At 43.4% G+C, this 15,846-nt stretch overlaps 1 long non-coding RNA gene across 1 annotated transcript; it reads right to left on the bottom strand.

Moving 5' to 3' along the window:
- Window positions 1-2,051: 2,051 nt before the first annotated feature.
- LOC121064661 lies at window positions 2,052-8,581 on the bottom strand. The gene is made up of 2 exons (XR_005816608.1): window positions 8,124-8,581; window positions 2,052-3,026 (listed from the first exon to the last, which is right to left on the bottom strand). It is a non-coding gene; the product is annotated as an uncharacterized LOC121064661 (long non-coding RNA).
- Window positions 8,582-15,846: the final 7,265 nt, after the last annotated feature.

Genomic DNA, 15,846 nt, shown 5'->3' with positions numbered 1-15,846 from the left:
ACTATCAGTTAACATTAATTTTGAAACGGAGTCCAAATATTTAATTGAATTGGTTATGTCAGTGACTTAATCACCTAATTGCTGGGATTTCTATTTCTGTGGTACAGATTGTCAGTGAGTTGGTAAGACCAGTTACAGAGCTAGAGACTGGAAATAATCTCCTTTCAAATGGCATAAATAGCTGAATAACACAGTCAGACTAGGCCATGAATGTATATCCAAATGCAAACTTTGGCTTAAACCAGTCAGAACACCATGTCTGTTTTTCTTTAAACTGATTTCTGTAGAATACTAGGTGTCTAGTTGAGTTATACATTAACATGATGGCATTATTAATACTATTCTTTTGCATGCGTATCCTCAAAACCACATTCATGATTTTCTTTCTCCTAAACATAGTCTTCTATTACATGGATTAAAGATATGGGAACAAACAGCTCATTTTTAAACACATGCAATCAATATCACGATCTTCAACCATCTGCAGCGCAGAAACAGAGAGAACCTGGAGGGATGAGGCTTTTTAATTCCAAAAGGAAATGTCATAAGAAGAGACTGAATTCATCTTGGGAAACTTTACATCCTGTATCTTTGCCTTAAAGATGGATTCTAGATAAAATCTCATTATCCTTTCTATTTTGATTTAACGAAAGCCTGTTCTCTAATGGTTAATAACTGTTATCACTCAGAATCTATACATTATTATCGTTATATATTACCTGCTGTAAATGTTTTTTATAATTGCCTGTTGGTGATTCTACATCAAGCTTGGCAAACTCCTTCAGTGCTAACCCATCCCCTCAGCGCGGCTGGGGACTAAGCGTGAGCCAGAACACACACCGGGGAGCGGAGCAGGGAGCTGAGGTGTGGCACCGAGCGAGAGCCGCGGGTGTCTGTGCTTGGGCAAGAGGTGCTGCACCGGCTCTTCCAGTGCCACCCACCTTTTAACACATTAATGGCCTTGGAAATGGCAATTCTGGGGTAAATCCAGAGACGTGGACTTGCCCAAGTTATGCTGTTAGGGCATGAGGAAAAGCCTTGTGGTAACACCAGAAGGACAGGCTGAGTGGGGACACTGCTGGGAAGGGGGACTTCCACGGCTCAGTGGTAGATAAATTGCTTTTGAGATGTCTATCACAGGCTGAAGAAGAATACCTGGCCTTGGGGACTATACAATTGCACATTCTCAACAAGTCCAAAGGCAACGAAGCCCAGCACGTGCAGCACAAGAAGCGAGGTGGAGAACCTGCCCATGTCACCTTGTGCCACCAGAGTCACCACACCTTCTGTAAGGACAAACGTGAGGCAACACTCACGCTGTGGGGAATGACGGCACAAGTGCGAGTGGCACAGGCACCGCTCCTCACCGCCACAGCTGGTCCTGACGGTCTGGTTAGGAACCAAAGCTGCCCAGCAGCTCGGCTGAGCTCTGCCACAGGAGGAGCAATGGGGCAGACTTCTGAAACCCCACCTTTTGGGTTAACCTTACCGCGTGCATGCAAAGTGTTGTGAGACACTGTAGGCTTTGACACTCTTGGCTTCACACATTTGGTGACCTTAAAAGGGAGAGGCTGGAGTGAGGTGTCAGCCATGTGGCTGCTTCGCAGGCTTCTCTGTGTAGGCCTACTCCTTTGCTAAACAATTTTAACTTGAACACAGCCAAACAGATATTGCATTGTTCTCACATTTTGTAAAATAAATTCATTGCCAGCCTGAGACCTTGTGTGCCAAGTTTCAGATGAGAGTGCATTTTATGGCTGCGTTATAAACCCCTGAAAGAAGAGGTTTATAATGTAAATGCTGACACAGGCAGAACTATAACTGAGTGAACGATATTGCTATGATATCTTATTTACCTCCAGCAAGGAGCATATCAGGAAAACTAAATAATGCATTCCTGTTGTTACAGATCATTTCATCAGTAAAACTTATCTCTGATTTTATTTGGTAGGCTACAACTATAAAGTTTGTGCATTGACTAAGGAAGAGCAACAATAGCCTGTATCATCCTATGCATCATAAGGGTTACAAACTCACACATGATAAAGCGCTCCCATATATACTTAAAATTTATTAAACACTTTTTTTAATAGAAAAGGACAATTCAGAAAGAACAGAAAAACAGAACACTATTCAGTGTATTCAGCAAAACTGCAGCAGCAGCTCATTACAGCCATTGCAGAAGGGACGTATAGGTGCCTGCTGTATGTGATTGAGTACCCAAATATTAGCCAGTACTGTTTCTTTTTCAGATTTGAATAATTTACAGCAGAAACACCAGAAGTACTCTGCTGTAGCATGACATCTGCTTAATTGAACAGGAAAGCATTGCATTGAGCTAGCAAGTTAAAACCAGGACGACATTCACTCATAGGTAATATGCACAAAGTAGTCTGGAAAGGGTGGCCGCTGCCTGCCAGTCTCCGCCGGTAGCTACACGCACAACATGGGTGTTGTGGATGTAACTGGTGCAGGATTTGCTTGGCCGAGTTAGCTCTAGGTTGTTCCTGTACAAGAACCAGCACCTATGCTTTGGCATTTCTCTACTGTCTTCTTTGTGATGTCCATCACTGGGTTTGGAAATCGGGCTTTGGCAAGCTGCAGTGCAAAATAAACCTGCTAATTCTGCGAAGTGGTTTTTCAGGCAGAGCTGTCACGTTCGGCCTTGTAGAGTAGACAAATAAGCCTACCCATGCAATGTGTAATGTTTTCTTTTGTCCTTTATAAAACTGAAATGACTGAAATAATATTACAGAAGAAGATTTTGATATCCTCGTTCCAGTGTGCCTTGGCAGTCCCTGCACCGTGAATAGTTTCTGCAGCTCCGATGGAATGCCTCTTGGATGGAAGGTAGCCTTTACGGTGAATTCAGCTGGTCTTCTGCTGCTGCAGGAATTCAGGGGCACACTGTTACACATTATAGAGGGAAAATTACACAAATACGTCCAATGACAAGTGTATATTGTCGACATTGTATCCAAGAAAAACTATTGCATACATTAAAGAATGTGTCTTTTTGGCACTTGCTGGAAAAAAAAAAAAAAAAAAGAAAAAAAAACAGTCAGGAGTTTGTGGTCTGGTCTCTTTTTAAATCTTTACATGATGAGACAGACCAACAGTTTCTGAGCAGTTCTGCAGCACTTCCCTGTATCAGTCCCCTTCCCCGCTCCCCTTGCCAACAATTCTGTACAGCTTGCCGAGCGTTTGCTCGAGCTCAACAGTTACTGATAAATGTTGCACTTTTCCTCTTTGGCCTCTTTTTGCTTAGGGACAGGAATCAAACAATCAAACTGGAAAAGTCAAACTTATTTTCCTTTTAGTAACTTGTTTATTTCTCCACCTACAAAGCAAATGCATTCTTTGCTCTGTAATTTAATGTCTGCCTCTTTTTCCGCCAAGGTTGATTTGGTATTTCCTTTACAAACCTCAATTGTTGGCATTAAGAACTTGGCCACTTCAGCTCGACGGGACTAAAACTTGGCAAACAAATTGTCAGCTAGCAGTTAACTTGTTTTACTAAAATTTCTTTCTTTTTATCAGTAATCCATCACCAGTCTTTATCTCTGTAGTCCCCACCACAATTCTAGGTCCCCTGAAGGTGAATCACTGGAAGTGGTTGGCTTGGAAATGCTTCTGACTGCCCTTACAAACGCTTAAATGAGAGACTGCAGGACTCGAGCTCCATACCAAAATGCAGTCGCCGTTCTGTCTTGCAGGCAGCCTTTCTTACACTTCTCCATATCAAGGCAAAGTGTCTCTGAAGAAGCTACAAGGTAGGATCCTCCACAAAGCAGGAAGGGCAGAGAAGCAAGAAGGCACACGGTTAGTCTCAGTGCAAAGTCTGGGCTTGGTAATCCTGCACAGAGCTGGAGCTGCAGGTGAGCATCTTGTAGGAGACAGAAGTCAGAGGGGCAGCAAGGATGGGAGCAAAGGGGTGGCCATGGGAGACCAGAGTGGGAAGCCCATGCTGGATGTATGCTTGCAGCCCTGCCAACATGGGCAACAGGGCCACGCAGGGGGCTGCAGCCCACTCCTTGGTGCTCTGGCATCAGAAAGGTCTTGGTCTGCTGTTCATCTCAAGAAGGTCAATTACTGGCCTGAACACTCCCTTACCCCAAAGCCCCGGAGCAGGTTGGTCCTTGTTAGAAAGGGAGAAATGCCATAAAGAACCGTTTCCACCTGTCTAACTCACAGGAGGTTGCACCAACTAACTGCTTAAAAATAGTGGAGTGGGGGAAGGGGGGGGAGGAAGCCTGGTTTAACCCCTGGGGTGGGAGCTGGAGCAGCATTTAATCGGCAACTCCTTCAAACCCTCCAGCCAAGCCCTCCTTGCTGCTAATCAAGCCCTCCCAGCAGGATTACGCCTTTTCTCTGCCTTTATCTGCTTCATGTTGCAGCAGTGGCAGCAGGCGCTCCACCATGCTGGCTTAGCACCCCCTGCTCCAACTGGGAGCTAGAGCTGGGATTTCAGCAAACATCACCCCAAAACCGTGTGTGGCCTCACCACTGGTGATGGAGCTGAGCAAGGCAGGAACAGCAGCATTCAGCCCCTTGTCTGCTCGCTCAGGAGCAAAAGTGGTATCCCAAAGAAGACCAAGTAACTGTAATGCAGAAGTATAATTTAATGGGATTTGAACCAGGCTCAAGAAATACAAACAATTTAAATACGATTCTCTTCCCTCGTATTTCTCTCTCCTGTGAAATAACAGCAAACGTGGTGCAGGAGTGTTAAATGAGATGTGGCTGGGACACAGCTCTTCCAGGGAAATGCTGGTTCCCACCAGGATTATATTTTGCATATATGTGAGGCTGACTTTAGGCAACTGTAGGCAGATCTAAATGCCTGAGTGAAGCAGGATACACCACTCTCACTGCTGCAGAAGAACTTTTGAGTCAGAAAGCAGAAAAGCAGACCAACTTCAGCAAGCACACAGCCTGCCTCAAGCCCTTCAGCTCACAACACAGCCTGAAGCTGAGCAGGGAACACCAGCTCTGGTGAAAGCCTTCCTGAGAGGCTTTCTGAGAGGCTGGAAGGGGTGCAGAGGAGTTAACAGAGACCCCTCCTCGACACAAGCATGATGCACAGGCAAAGCTTAACTTCTAAAATTGGGAAGGTTAAAAATTATTGACAAAGAATATCTATTTGAGATTACAAAGTTAAATTACATCTAAGAAATGTTTAAGCTTGGTGAATGTGGGTTTAACTTTATTACATGTGACCACTGAATCCCTAATACACCAACTAAAGGACCAAAGCAATTAAACTGCCTTGCCAATTTTACTGTAAGGACTATTTGGTTTAAGCCACCATCTAACATGGACATTGAAAGCTCTAAAATGTCAGTGGAAAGAGAAATACCTATGCTTATCTTTAATGCATTTTGATAGTGACTATTCTGTGAAATAATATCCATAACTTATGGCTATCTGGTGAAATAGTTTTCTGATATCAAGGCCATTGCTGCACTTTTTTCAGGATGCAACTGCTTCCTTTTGAAAGCCACCAGATAAGCCTTCACAAGAGATTTGTGCTCATCTTTCGTCAACCTCTCATGCAAAAATAACTTTGATATTAGGAAGATTTTTGCCTAACAAGCATCTTATTATATAAAGATTTAGTACCAGGTTTTATCTTTGTATCTGAAGCTTTGGGGACCCTTGCTCCTTGGCTGAAGACACTAGCACGAGTGGGCCATTAATCAGATTGAAATCATAATTCTTATTTTCCTGTAGAATGAATTCAAGGGAAAACACAATTTTGCCTTCCTGCAGCAAGTAGCACTGATACTGCCCCTCAAATATACAATTCATAACTTCTTGGAGAGTGTACCCAAGCCTACTTCAGTGCTGGTGAGAGTCAGTCCTGACCTTCCCTGGCCACCAGCCGACATCCTACACGTGTGTCTCGAGGCATGGGTGGGCACTCACCCAGCCCTCCTCCCGAGTGGGCACATCATGGTAGCATCCCATCAGCACAGGCAGATCCCTTATTGTGGACAGTCCCTCTGCCAGCAAACCAAAGGGCATGGCCAAGAGCAGCACATTTGCCCAGAGCCAGCTGGTAATTAAAATCTGATCCAAGCAAAGAGAGAAAAAAAAAAAAAAAGGAAAAATAAATGAAGTGTTTGTCAGAGAACCGTGGTTAGAATAGGGTGGAGCTGCTCAAAGAGGCATAGTAAAAGATAATACTTTTTAGTTATGGAAAAGCAAGCGCAAATCCTGTCCTCCCCACCTCTGACCGCCACCACTACCTCACTGAGGCTGTGCGGTCTGTGGGAGCTCGATTCACTGTGGAGGAACACAGAAATCAGAAGAAAGACTTCCCAACTCTGATCAGTTATGAGACGCCGGGAACTGTGGCAGAGATGACTGACTGCGGGCAAATTACTGACACAGGTAATTGCAGTTTTTAAGGAAGCCTCTTTTATAACTGCAAATTTTGGAGAGGAAGGAGATACCCAGAGGTCTGTGGTTTAAATTCTGGATAGCACCTCCATTTTTGATCTGTTAGCAATGACTCCTGGTCTGTGAGCAGCGAAAGGCCACTTGGGTTTACGGTGCACCTTAAGTTCTCTCAGAGTGGCATGGGAAAAACTGTTCAAAGCCTCGTGTGCCAGGATGGATGACATTCTTTTTCTGAATCCAACTGCAGCGTATTCCCTTAGGATAGGTGGCATAGCATCTGACTCATCTGCTGGTAGGGAGTGCTGCTAAGTGACCACAAGTTAAATAAACTTAAATTCCTCAGTCATGACTGAGGGATAATGAGGAAAGTTCCCTCCTGCCCTGCAAGGAGCTCCTGCAGGTGTTGGACATCTGGAACTCCCTCAAGACCTACTCGGAACAGACTGAGTAGATTATTGTGTTTTTGGATAAAACAAGAAATCCAGAGACCTTTACGACGAACAAACGCTATTTGTAAGTGCTAGCTCCAATCATTGTTCCTATGACAAATGCCTTTTCTTTAAGAGTAACAACAAAGTCTTTGGTTCTTCACGAAACATATGTAAGCTGAATAAGTTACCTGGTCAGGACAGTCCACATAAAACACCCAAATAAATTCTCAAGCATGTTAGTCATTTATTTTATCATATGTCAGGAAAACAGAACATATAAAGCCACATAATTCTGTAAAGATAACATGCTGAAATCTAGCAAGGCATGTTATTTTTAGTAGTTGCAGATCATAAGTGGACATTTTACAGAGAAACCTACAAAAGTTAGTTGTGCTTTCTGGTAGTAATTACCTCCCACAAATATGACTCACTTCTGCAGTTTGAATGCAATGGTTTAGTGTCCCAAAATCAACAGTTTTATAAATAAATCTCTGAATCACAGACTGAATGCCTGAAGTGTTTAAATATTTCTTACTGCTCTGGGAAGTAGTTTTCATTTAACCTCACAACGAATTCCCAGCGAGCAGTACTGATACTAAAAGGGAGTAAATACAGATCGAGCAGGTAGGCTGCAGCGAGATCTATATAAGGCTAGCACGAGCTAAGTTTTCCCACTTTTGGCACTTCTGTTAACGTCAGCCGGAATTGCCCGGTCAGATGTGGAGGGGACGCAGAAGGAATTCATTTTGCAGCTTCTCAGCATCCCCGTCCCAGCAAGTGCATTTGGAGCTGCGGGGCAGCTTGCCAAGCGGACATGGGGGCAGCTCAGAAGAGGAGCCCTCGCCTCAGCCCACCAAGTCGCCACTTTGGCTAGTCGGATTTGATGCTGTAAAAATCACGGGGTGAACTTTAAAGACTGGCATGAGGTGCACAGAGGGTTCTTTGCCCGCTGGAGCGCAGGAGGCCGCGCTGGCCCCTGAGGCGACCCACAGCGCTCCCGCCGAGGGCCGCGGCCTGCCCCGGGGGGCACAGCGGGATGGCGGCCGGCCGCCTGCCCGCCCCGAGCTCCTGCGGGCCGCCTCTCGCCGCCCTCGGGGCTCGCTGCCCGCCCGGCTCCGGCCGCCGACACCCGGGGCTTCAGGAGCCGGGGGGCCCGGCCCGAGGCCTGCCGGCGGTGGGGCCGCACCGCTGCGGCCATGCTGGCAGCCTGGCCCGGGGGTAGCGCTGTGCGGAGCACGGGGGGGGGGGGGGGGGGGGGGGGAAATGAAATAAAAAGAGTAATCTTACCTGTAGAGCTCTACCCAAAGAGAAATAAGCTCTCCCAGGAAAAAGCATGATTTGTTTTGTTGATGTCTTTGCGGGGATTCTTCTAGTTTAGCTGCATATTGCACTCGGATTTTCCCCAGTCAGAAAAAAAAAAAAAAATCACTCCCATAGCTGATATTGCAACATAACACGGCTTTCTTGCAAAGATGTGACCTAAATAATACTAATCTGATTGGCTATAGAAGCAGAAACAATTCTACATGTTCACATGTAAAAGTCCTGATTTACACAGTTAAGTTTGCAAAAACACCCAGAAGACAAGAAGTGCAGATACACTGCTGGAACTTAGAGAACTTCTATCTTCATCTAATTACAAACTGTCAGCTAAAGTCATTGCTGGTGAAGAGTTATACATTGCAAGTGACAGCACAGAACGTGCAGGCTTTTTTATTTATAATTAATTAGAGAAAAAAATGAAAGAGAAAAGGGAAAAGGCAAGAGAACAGAAGGCTAAGGAAATAGGAGCTAAAAAAAAAAAAAAAGAAAGAAGAAAAAGAGCAGGGACATTTCTGATGTCATCCTCCAGCAATTAATCACAGATTACTAAAAAGTTCAAGCACAGAACCTGCAGCCTTATCTTGGTTTCTAAGTCTCAGTGCGATCTACAAAACAGCCCACTTAGGAGAAAATGCATTCACCTCCTGGCTGACTCATCCTCAGACATTTGCCTTTCTCCTTTATTTATATTTCAGCTACTATACATTTCAGCTACTATGAAACCTCTACTGCTTTGCAAAAAACACCTTTAAGGACTCGTGTATCACTTATTTCTGCTGCATGACGAGAGGGAGACCTGCTGGCCCGGCCCCCTAAAATAAATCCTCCACCTGTGATTTTTTTTTTTTTCATTGGGAACAGGATGGGGAAATTATATTCTCTAAGTTTACTTCCAGAAATTGGAAAGTCTGGTAACTTAGTCAGGCTCGGAGTCATATCCATTTACATTTATTTCATCTAGAGATAGATGCTCCTCTGTTATTATGCAGGCAAAGATTAGAACAAAGCACATCATTACAGATATTAGGAAGCTCCATTTTGGATGACTATGCACTGTATCATTTAATCAATTACATGAAAAAAGTACGGTGATTCCCTATGACCTGCAGACTCTGTGCATGCTGCCAGCTTCTGCAATGCTTGCTTTCCACAGCCTGTGAGCCCCTGTGCAGTGTGCAGGCATGTGCTATCTAAGATTATCTGAATTGATGCAGCTCTTGAGAAAAAAAAAAAAAAAAGAAAAAGAAAAAAAAAAGTTTCATGTTTCTCTTAATTTGACTTAGCGTTTGACATTACTATTTTACATAAAACAGCAGTGCCTAGAAGATATTAATGAGGATAAAGTGGCATCATCAGTACCGCATATTTTTTTCAGAAGGAATCAGAAAGAGGGAGTGAAGTAATAAAGATGATCTGGAACTTAAAAGTAGCAAGCGTGAGATTAGGAGCTTCAACCAACAGCAAGAACGAAGAGGAAACAACAGAGGAAGATGATTAATGTGCTGATTGATGGCAGGATTACCGTAGCCCACCAGACAGCATGGTCCTGAAAAGTGACAAACATGATCATAAGTGCAATGAGGTGTTGGCAGAGCAAAGGGGAAATAAAGGCCCTTGTACAGGACGTTGACGACACCTCATCTGAAATCTTTTAAATATCTGGGTTGCTGACATTGAGAAAAGACAAAATTAAATTTTCTTAATTGTTAAACTGGGATACTGCAGAGAAAGGCTGCAAGGTTAAGCAGTTTATTTTGCGTAAGCTACCTTACAGGACTAAAAACCTGCTAAATAAAGCCAGATAAGATCGATGTCTTCATATCAGAGGGTAAACATTAGAAAAGGAGAAAAGTTAGTGATGCTTAAGGAAAAAAAATGGCACAGATATGGAAATACTATAACAATGAAACATGTTTGCAGAACTAAATGGGTCTGGAAACCCAGGCTGGCTTTTCTGCACACCTGAAGGCTGTGCAGGCACTCCAGCCTAGGAAGAGCCAGGTCAGAGATCTCTGAAGCTGCCCGTTCTGTCACTGCAGTGCTCCCTGCCCAGCTAGCTGGGTCTAGAGACCGAGTGCATGGCAAAATGGTGGGCAGAAGCTGCGTACCTGCTGTGCTGCAGCCACCCACCAGCTCACCTCTTCTACCTGTCTTCCAGTCTTACAATGCATCTGAAGCCATGGGGGTACTTTGTTAGCCTACAAATGCTCCCCATTTACTGCCGTGTCCCTCTTTAAGTGGGTGGAAGCAGGCTTTACTTAAGTAACCCTGGGAAAGACTATTTAGCCTCTCTTGCATAATGAGCGTAAGAGGTGGAGGCAAAGGGCTCATAAAATACAAGCACCCCGAGCCTTAGCCCATTAGGGAAAAGTGGAAGCTCAGATTCGGCCTTCTCTGCTGCTCTTGCAGATTTCTGTTGCTCTCCCATCGCCTCCAAGAACAAACGAGTTGCTAAAGGTCACATTTCTCGTTGGGGACTGCGAGTTCCTGCACAGGTTGTGCCCCGGGCAGAACCACGGCAGAGCACCCTGTGTCCTCACCCGCTCTCACCTCCCTGCAAAGAGGCCAGATGTAATTGGGTTCCTATTTTTGCTCTTGCTACAGAATGCCTGAAAAGGAAGAAAATTTTAATCGTGGAGAAAACAGATTTGGAAGAGAAGAAATATGCCCTGAGTCTACTGAGCTTGGTGACTATAGTGGTATGCTGCATATACATTTTTAGACACTTAATGGAGATGCTCCAAATCTTCCTCCTAGTGTATGTGCCCCCCCACTGCTCTGTATAGACGCTGATCTCCTAAACCCTTCGGCTTGGAATCCCAATCATGAAGTGCTGCAAGCAGGGAGCGTGCTGTCCCCAGTGCTGGCTGCCACCGAGGCGGGGGCAGAGACGTACCCGAGGGAGGCACGGGGCGGGTGGGCGCGGGGACAGGGGGATCCGAAGCAGAGAAGAAAATGGAGTCTGATTAATGCATCCACAACAAAAAATGGACAGGGATTGTCCTTTGTTTCTTTATTTGTGACTTTGCAATGTGGATTTGATTACAGCACTTGAACTCAGCAGATTTCCTCCCTGCGCACAGTGGAAAACATTGATGTCCTATTTACAAAGAATTTCTGGGAAGCCTGTTGCACATACGTATCAACAACTACTTGCTTGGATGGTTTCTATTTAATAGCGTTTTGAAAAGCATATGGAGAAAATTTCTACTGTGGTGCATTTAACTTCGAAATGTGTTGTGCCTGGAGGAACAAGCTTTTAGGAGTTACAGTGCTTTTGTATCTGTGTAAAGTGTGCTGATGTATGGATGTGTATTTGGGCTCTCCTTTTATTGTAATCTCTGGGGCCCGTGTCTGGATTGTACCTTGCTGGAGATTTCGGTTTGTATGCAGGCAAGGCTTGGTAGAAGTTCGGTTTGCTAGAAATTTTTGCTCACGGCTTTGAGTTTTATAACATTGTTTATGACATTTGCTCTTTGGAACAATATCTGCTATATGTTCATTTTTCTTTTACTCCAAGCTCCAGCAATCACCCTAGAATTGTATTACGTAACAGACCACATCTGGCCTTGAAAAGGACAGTTCAAACTGTCCGTATTTGGGTCACGATCATTATTTTAATGTAGGTGCAGTGAGGGGATTTGAAGATAGGCAATGTCTCTACATTTTGAAAATGTCCTTTTATGGTATTTGTTTTAACTAACCGTTATTTATTTCTAGATCACAGTAGAAGCTTTTCAGAGCTGACACACAGGAGCAATAGAGAGTATAAGCAAGACGTGTCTAGATTCTGTAAGGACCCAATATATCCAGCATGAGTAGGAATTATAGCCCTCGGACCCCACACCCTTTGGCTACACTTGAATTTCTGATGATTCGCTCCTTTCCAAATACTTTCTGAATTTTTTAGCATGCAATAGCAAGCTCAAAGACATGAAAAGCAGGACATTGTTATTTGGACATTTTTAATTTCAAAATAACCCAGTATCTGATGCAATTCACTTTAAATAGTACATCCTCAAATTATTCTTTTAAAAGCTTCCTTAAAAAATCATATGGGACTTTTCTGTTTCCCTATTGAAATTTACAGTGGTCTTTTCAGCAAGGAAGAAACTAATCAGGGTGCCAAATCTAAAAGTCTTTACACGGACAGTTAACCAAAATAAAGTTAAATATACATGTTAAGTCCTTGCAGGAATCAGACTCAACTAATCATAAAAGAGAAGTTATAAAAACTGCCTATGCTGCCCAAGGCTGAGAGCAAACCAGAGAAGTGTGACCAGTTAGTAACTTATCTCAATTTCATCAAGTTACAAGCACATAAAGTACAGATTTCTCAGACAACACTGCGATTTTCAGGTGGGAGGCAATCCCTCCTGATCATGCCTAACACAAGATCTTACAAGTTACTTAACAGTGCAGCATGCATCATTTGTAACCGAAGTGTTTCTCTTCTTTCTCCTTCAGTGAAACTCATGCTCAAAATCTTTGTAGGCTTAAAAACAATCATTCAGCCTGGTTAAAAAGCTTCGTTACCCAATGCAGACTGAAAAATACCATGCCCTCACGGCACAGCAGGTAAATATGCAGGACAAATGCATACTCACTACGTGTAAGGCAGCGTATCTGGGAAACGAGGGGGAACTGAAAGAGAAAAGACTGGGAAGTAGGCAGAAGAGGAAAGGAGACAAGAATAAGCACTAACAACCTGAGTCAACATTAACAAGAAAAGACTCCCTGAAGGGAAGAGGTCCCTTTCTCATGACTTCTCTGTTTATTGATTCAAATGGAAGAAGATAGATACCACATTGTGAACCTGTTTTCTAATTAGAAAACAAGCTACAAGATATCATTAAAACATCTGATTTTAAGAGTGCATGAAAAGCAACCTTGCTGTTTTGACTATGACCTGTTTAGTCTGCTTTGAGCTTTTTAGAAGCTCAATATCAGAGGTTGTGGAACAGATGGAAGAAATAATGCCAGCACATTTTTTTCCTGTTAACCCAAATAATAGGACATGCAGTAGGTGGATAACACAGGAGTGGTAGACAAAAACCTTCATTTAGCTTCTAGAATTTATAAGCACCATAGCCTCTGTGATTTTTAATTACTGAAGATCAGTATTATATGTTTAGTGTGCAAACAAACAAAAATTTGCGGAAATGTGTTAAGCCTTGCGCATCAAAAAAGTCCTAGTTCACATTTTTTATTCGTCTATATCTTATATAGGAGGGATGATATCAGCATATTGCAAATCAGCCGAATGTGCACTGTCATCAACTTTAACATAGGCTTCAAAAAGGTTTTGAAGTTCTGTGGCATCCCTGGCCGTGCTCACAGCTTGCAGCAATCACAACCAAGTGGCATAACATGCTCCCACCGTGCTCTCTGGGTCCAAGGAGGCCACAAGGACATGTGCTCACCCTGATCCCACACCAAAGCTCAGTGCAGGAGAAGCTGCTCGGGCTTGATCTGAGCCTGCAGTTCAAGGGAAGACGACAGATACCTCCAGGGCCTGACCCCGCACCCACCATGGGCTGTATTTACAATGATTTCGGGTCTCAGGCTGTATTTACAATGATTTTTACAGTCTCGGGCTGTATTTACAGTGATTTCGTTAGGCTGTCCATCAGAGCCCTTGGTATTAGCATACAGTAGGCTCAGATCTAGGAACCATTTCCAAACCAGAAGCAGTTCGTCTATTTAAAACCTGTTGGTTTGTGAACTTACCTCTAAACGCTTCCACAGGATAACAGTGAAGTGTCAAAAGCCCATGCCTTGAGTGACTGGCACACAGAGCATCCTGCAAAGGGAAAGCACCACATTTGCTCTCCTACTGTGAAAAGAAAAGGTTGCCACTTTTCCTGTAAAAAATAATACGGCCATTATTTAAACAGCAGCAACATAGGATCTACACTTTTTTTTTTTTCAGAAGATTTTATCGATGACAGAAAAAGCCTCTTGGAAGGAGGGTACGTGCACGAGTAAGAGCAGAGGGGATTTTTAGTGTGGTAGAGCTGTGAGGAAGCCCCAGAGCCAGAGCCTCTGGCTGCAGCACGTCAGCGACAGCCCTGTCTGGTAGCGACAGGCTAGGTATTAAAAGCAGAGGTGGTGGAGAATGCAGCTAAGACATAGAGCCATATGCAGGTAATGATTGATCTCCACTGACCGAGATCCAAAAATACCATCATCTTTACACATCACAGATATTTTTATTGACGTGGTTAAAAATGCCAGTACCCAAAGAGCATTGGGTAATGCCTTCTAGAAAAGCACCTAGGAAGAAGTCGGTGAGTCAGAAGGTCAGATTTTTGTTTTTACAGTGATGTTAAAGACCAGGTTCATTTATAAGAGAGAGAAGTCTACACCTCTGAAATCTTGTCTATATTAGGGAATTTTACTCGTAAAACAGGGAAGCAAAATAACTTTACACATTCCACCAGCTAAGCCCCACTAAAGTTAAAATTGCTGGGAGGTTAAATATGCACATATTTCTGCTGCCTTTCAGCATTTTTGCTGGTGGATCAATCAAATGTTCCTCAGGCTAATTCTGTCTCTGCTTTGGAGCATGCTCAGAGTAGGTGGCTTTTTTTTACACATCCATGTACTTAAATTGAACAATTTTTTACTGCCAACGTATCAGCTGAGATTTTCCACAGAAAGAAGAAAAACCATGTCAATGGGTGTGTGGCTTCTTTGCCAAATTTTAAGCAAGGAGTTCTGAGCTTCTCTATATGGGCAAAAAGTTGTCTTTTTGCTTAGTTGCTTTATAGACATTGATGAAAAAATTCCCCAAATTCTCACTTTTTCTACTGCATCCAAAAAAACTCAGATTTCAAGAGATATCTAGAAAAGGAAAATTCTGCCTAAACAGTTAAAATTTAAAACAACCACCAGCTGAAATTATAGCCAAGTAAAAGCTACCTCTTATAATGGAAATGTCAGACATCCTTAATTATAGGTCACCACCAGTTCTGCCTACAACAGAGTACGTTTATTTTCATCCATAGAAATGAATGGAGTTTGGGGGGGGGGGGGGGGGGAAATCCACATCTTAAATCCAAAATCCAGGCTGCTCCTTCACTGCCGCTCTGCTTTGGGCCAGCCGAGCAGCTACAGAATTCCCACCCCACTTGTTTGCTGTGGTTACACAGCCCTGTGTTATTTCCACTATCTCACACGCGGAGCCAGAAGAACTTGGAAGATGAAAAGGCTTTTGCTTTCAAATATTTTCCTTTTAAAAGCAGAAAGCTAAGTGTAATTCTATTAATGCATTATTATTTTGGAGGGACTGCTGAAGTCAGGAAATACCAAGTCAATGCTCTATTATATTCATTGTGCAGATGTACCACTTTCTATTCCTCTTTTCCTTGTTAAATATAACCTGTTGTGTCGTATTTTTATTACAGCATGTGCACTGTGACGGTTTCTGCAGCAATGCTGGAATCACCACCCAGGGGAGATTAGTTATAACTGAAGTGGATGGGCAAAAAATGAAGTGTAAAAAATGGCAGAAAGCAAGCCAGCTTGTGACAGAAAATGATGATCGTGATCTATTGGAGCTTCGCTTCAACAGATTCAGGACACTGCTCGTTTTTGGAGAATTTCTGGGGAGTCTCACTGATGTCGCACTACTGGTAGCTTTGTAATTTATTTACTTATTTTTTTGTAAAACCGTGTATCAAAA

This window comes from Cygnus olor, chromosome 2 (genome assembly GCF_009769625.2).
Source record: "Cygnus olor isolate bCygOlo1 chromosome 2, bCygOlo1.pri.v2, whole genome shotgun sequence".
NCBI lineage: Eukaryota > Metazoa > Chordata > Aves > Anseriformes > Anatidae > Cygnus > Cygnus olor.
Note: the sequence above shows the minus strand (reverse complement) of the source record. Positions and strands in the feature narration are given on the sequence as shown.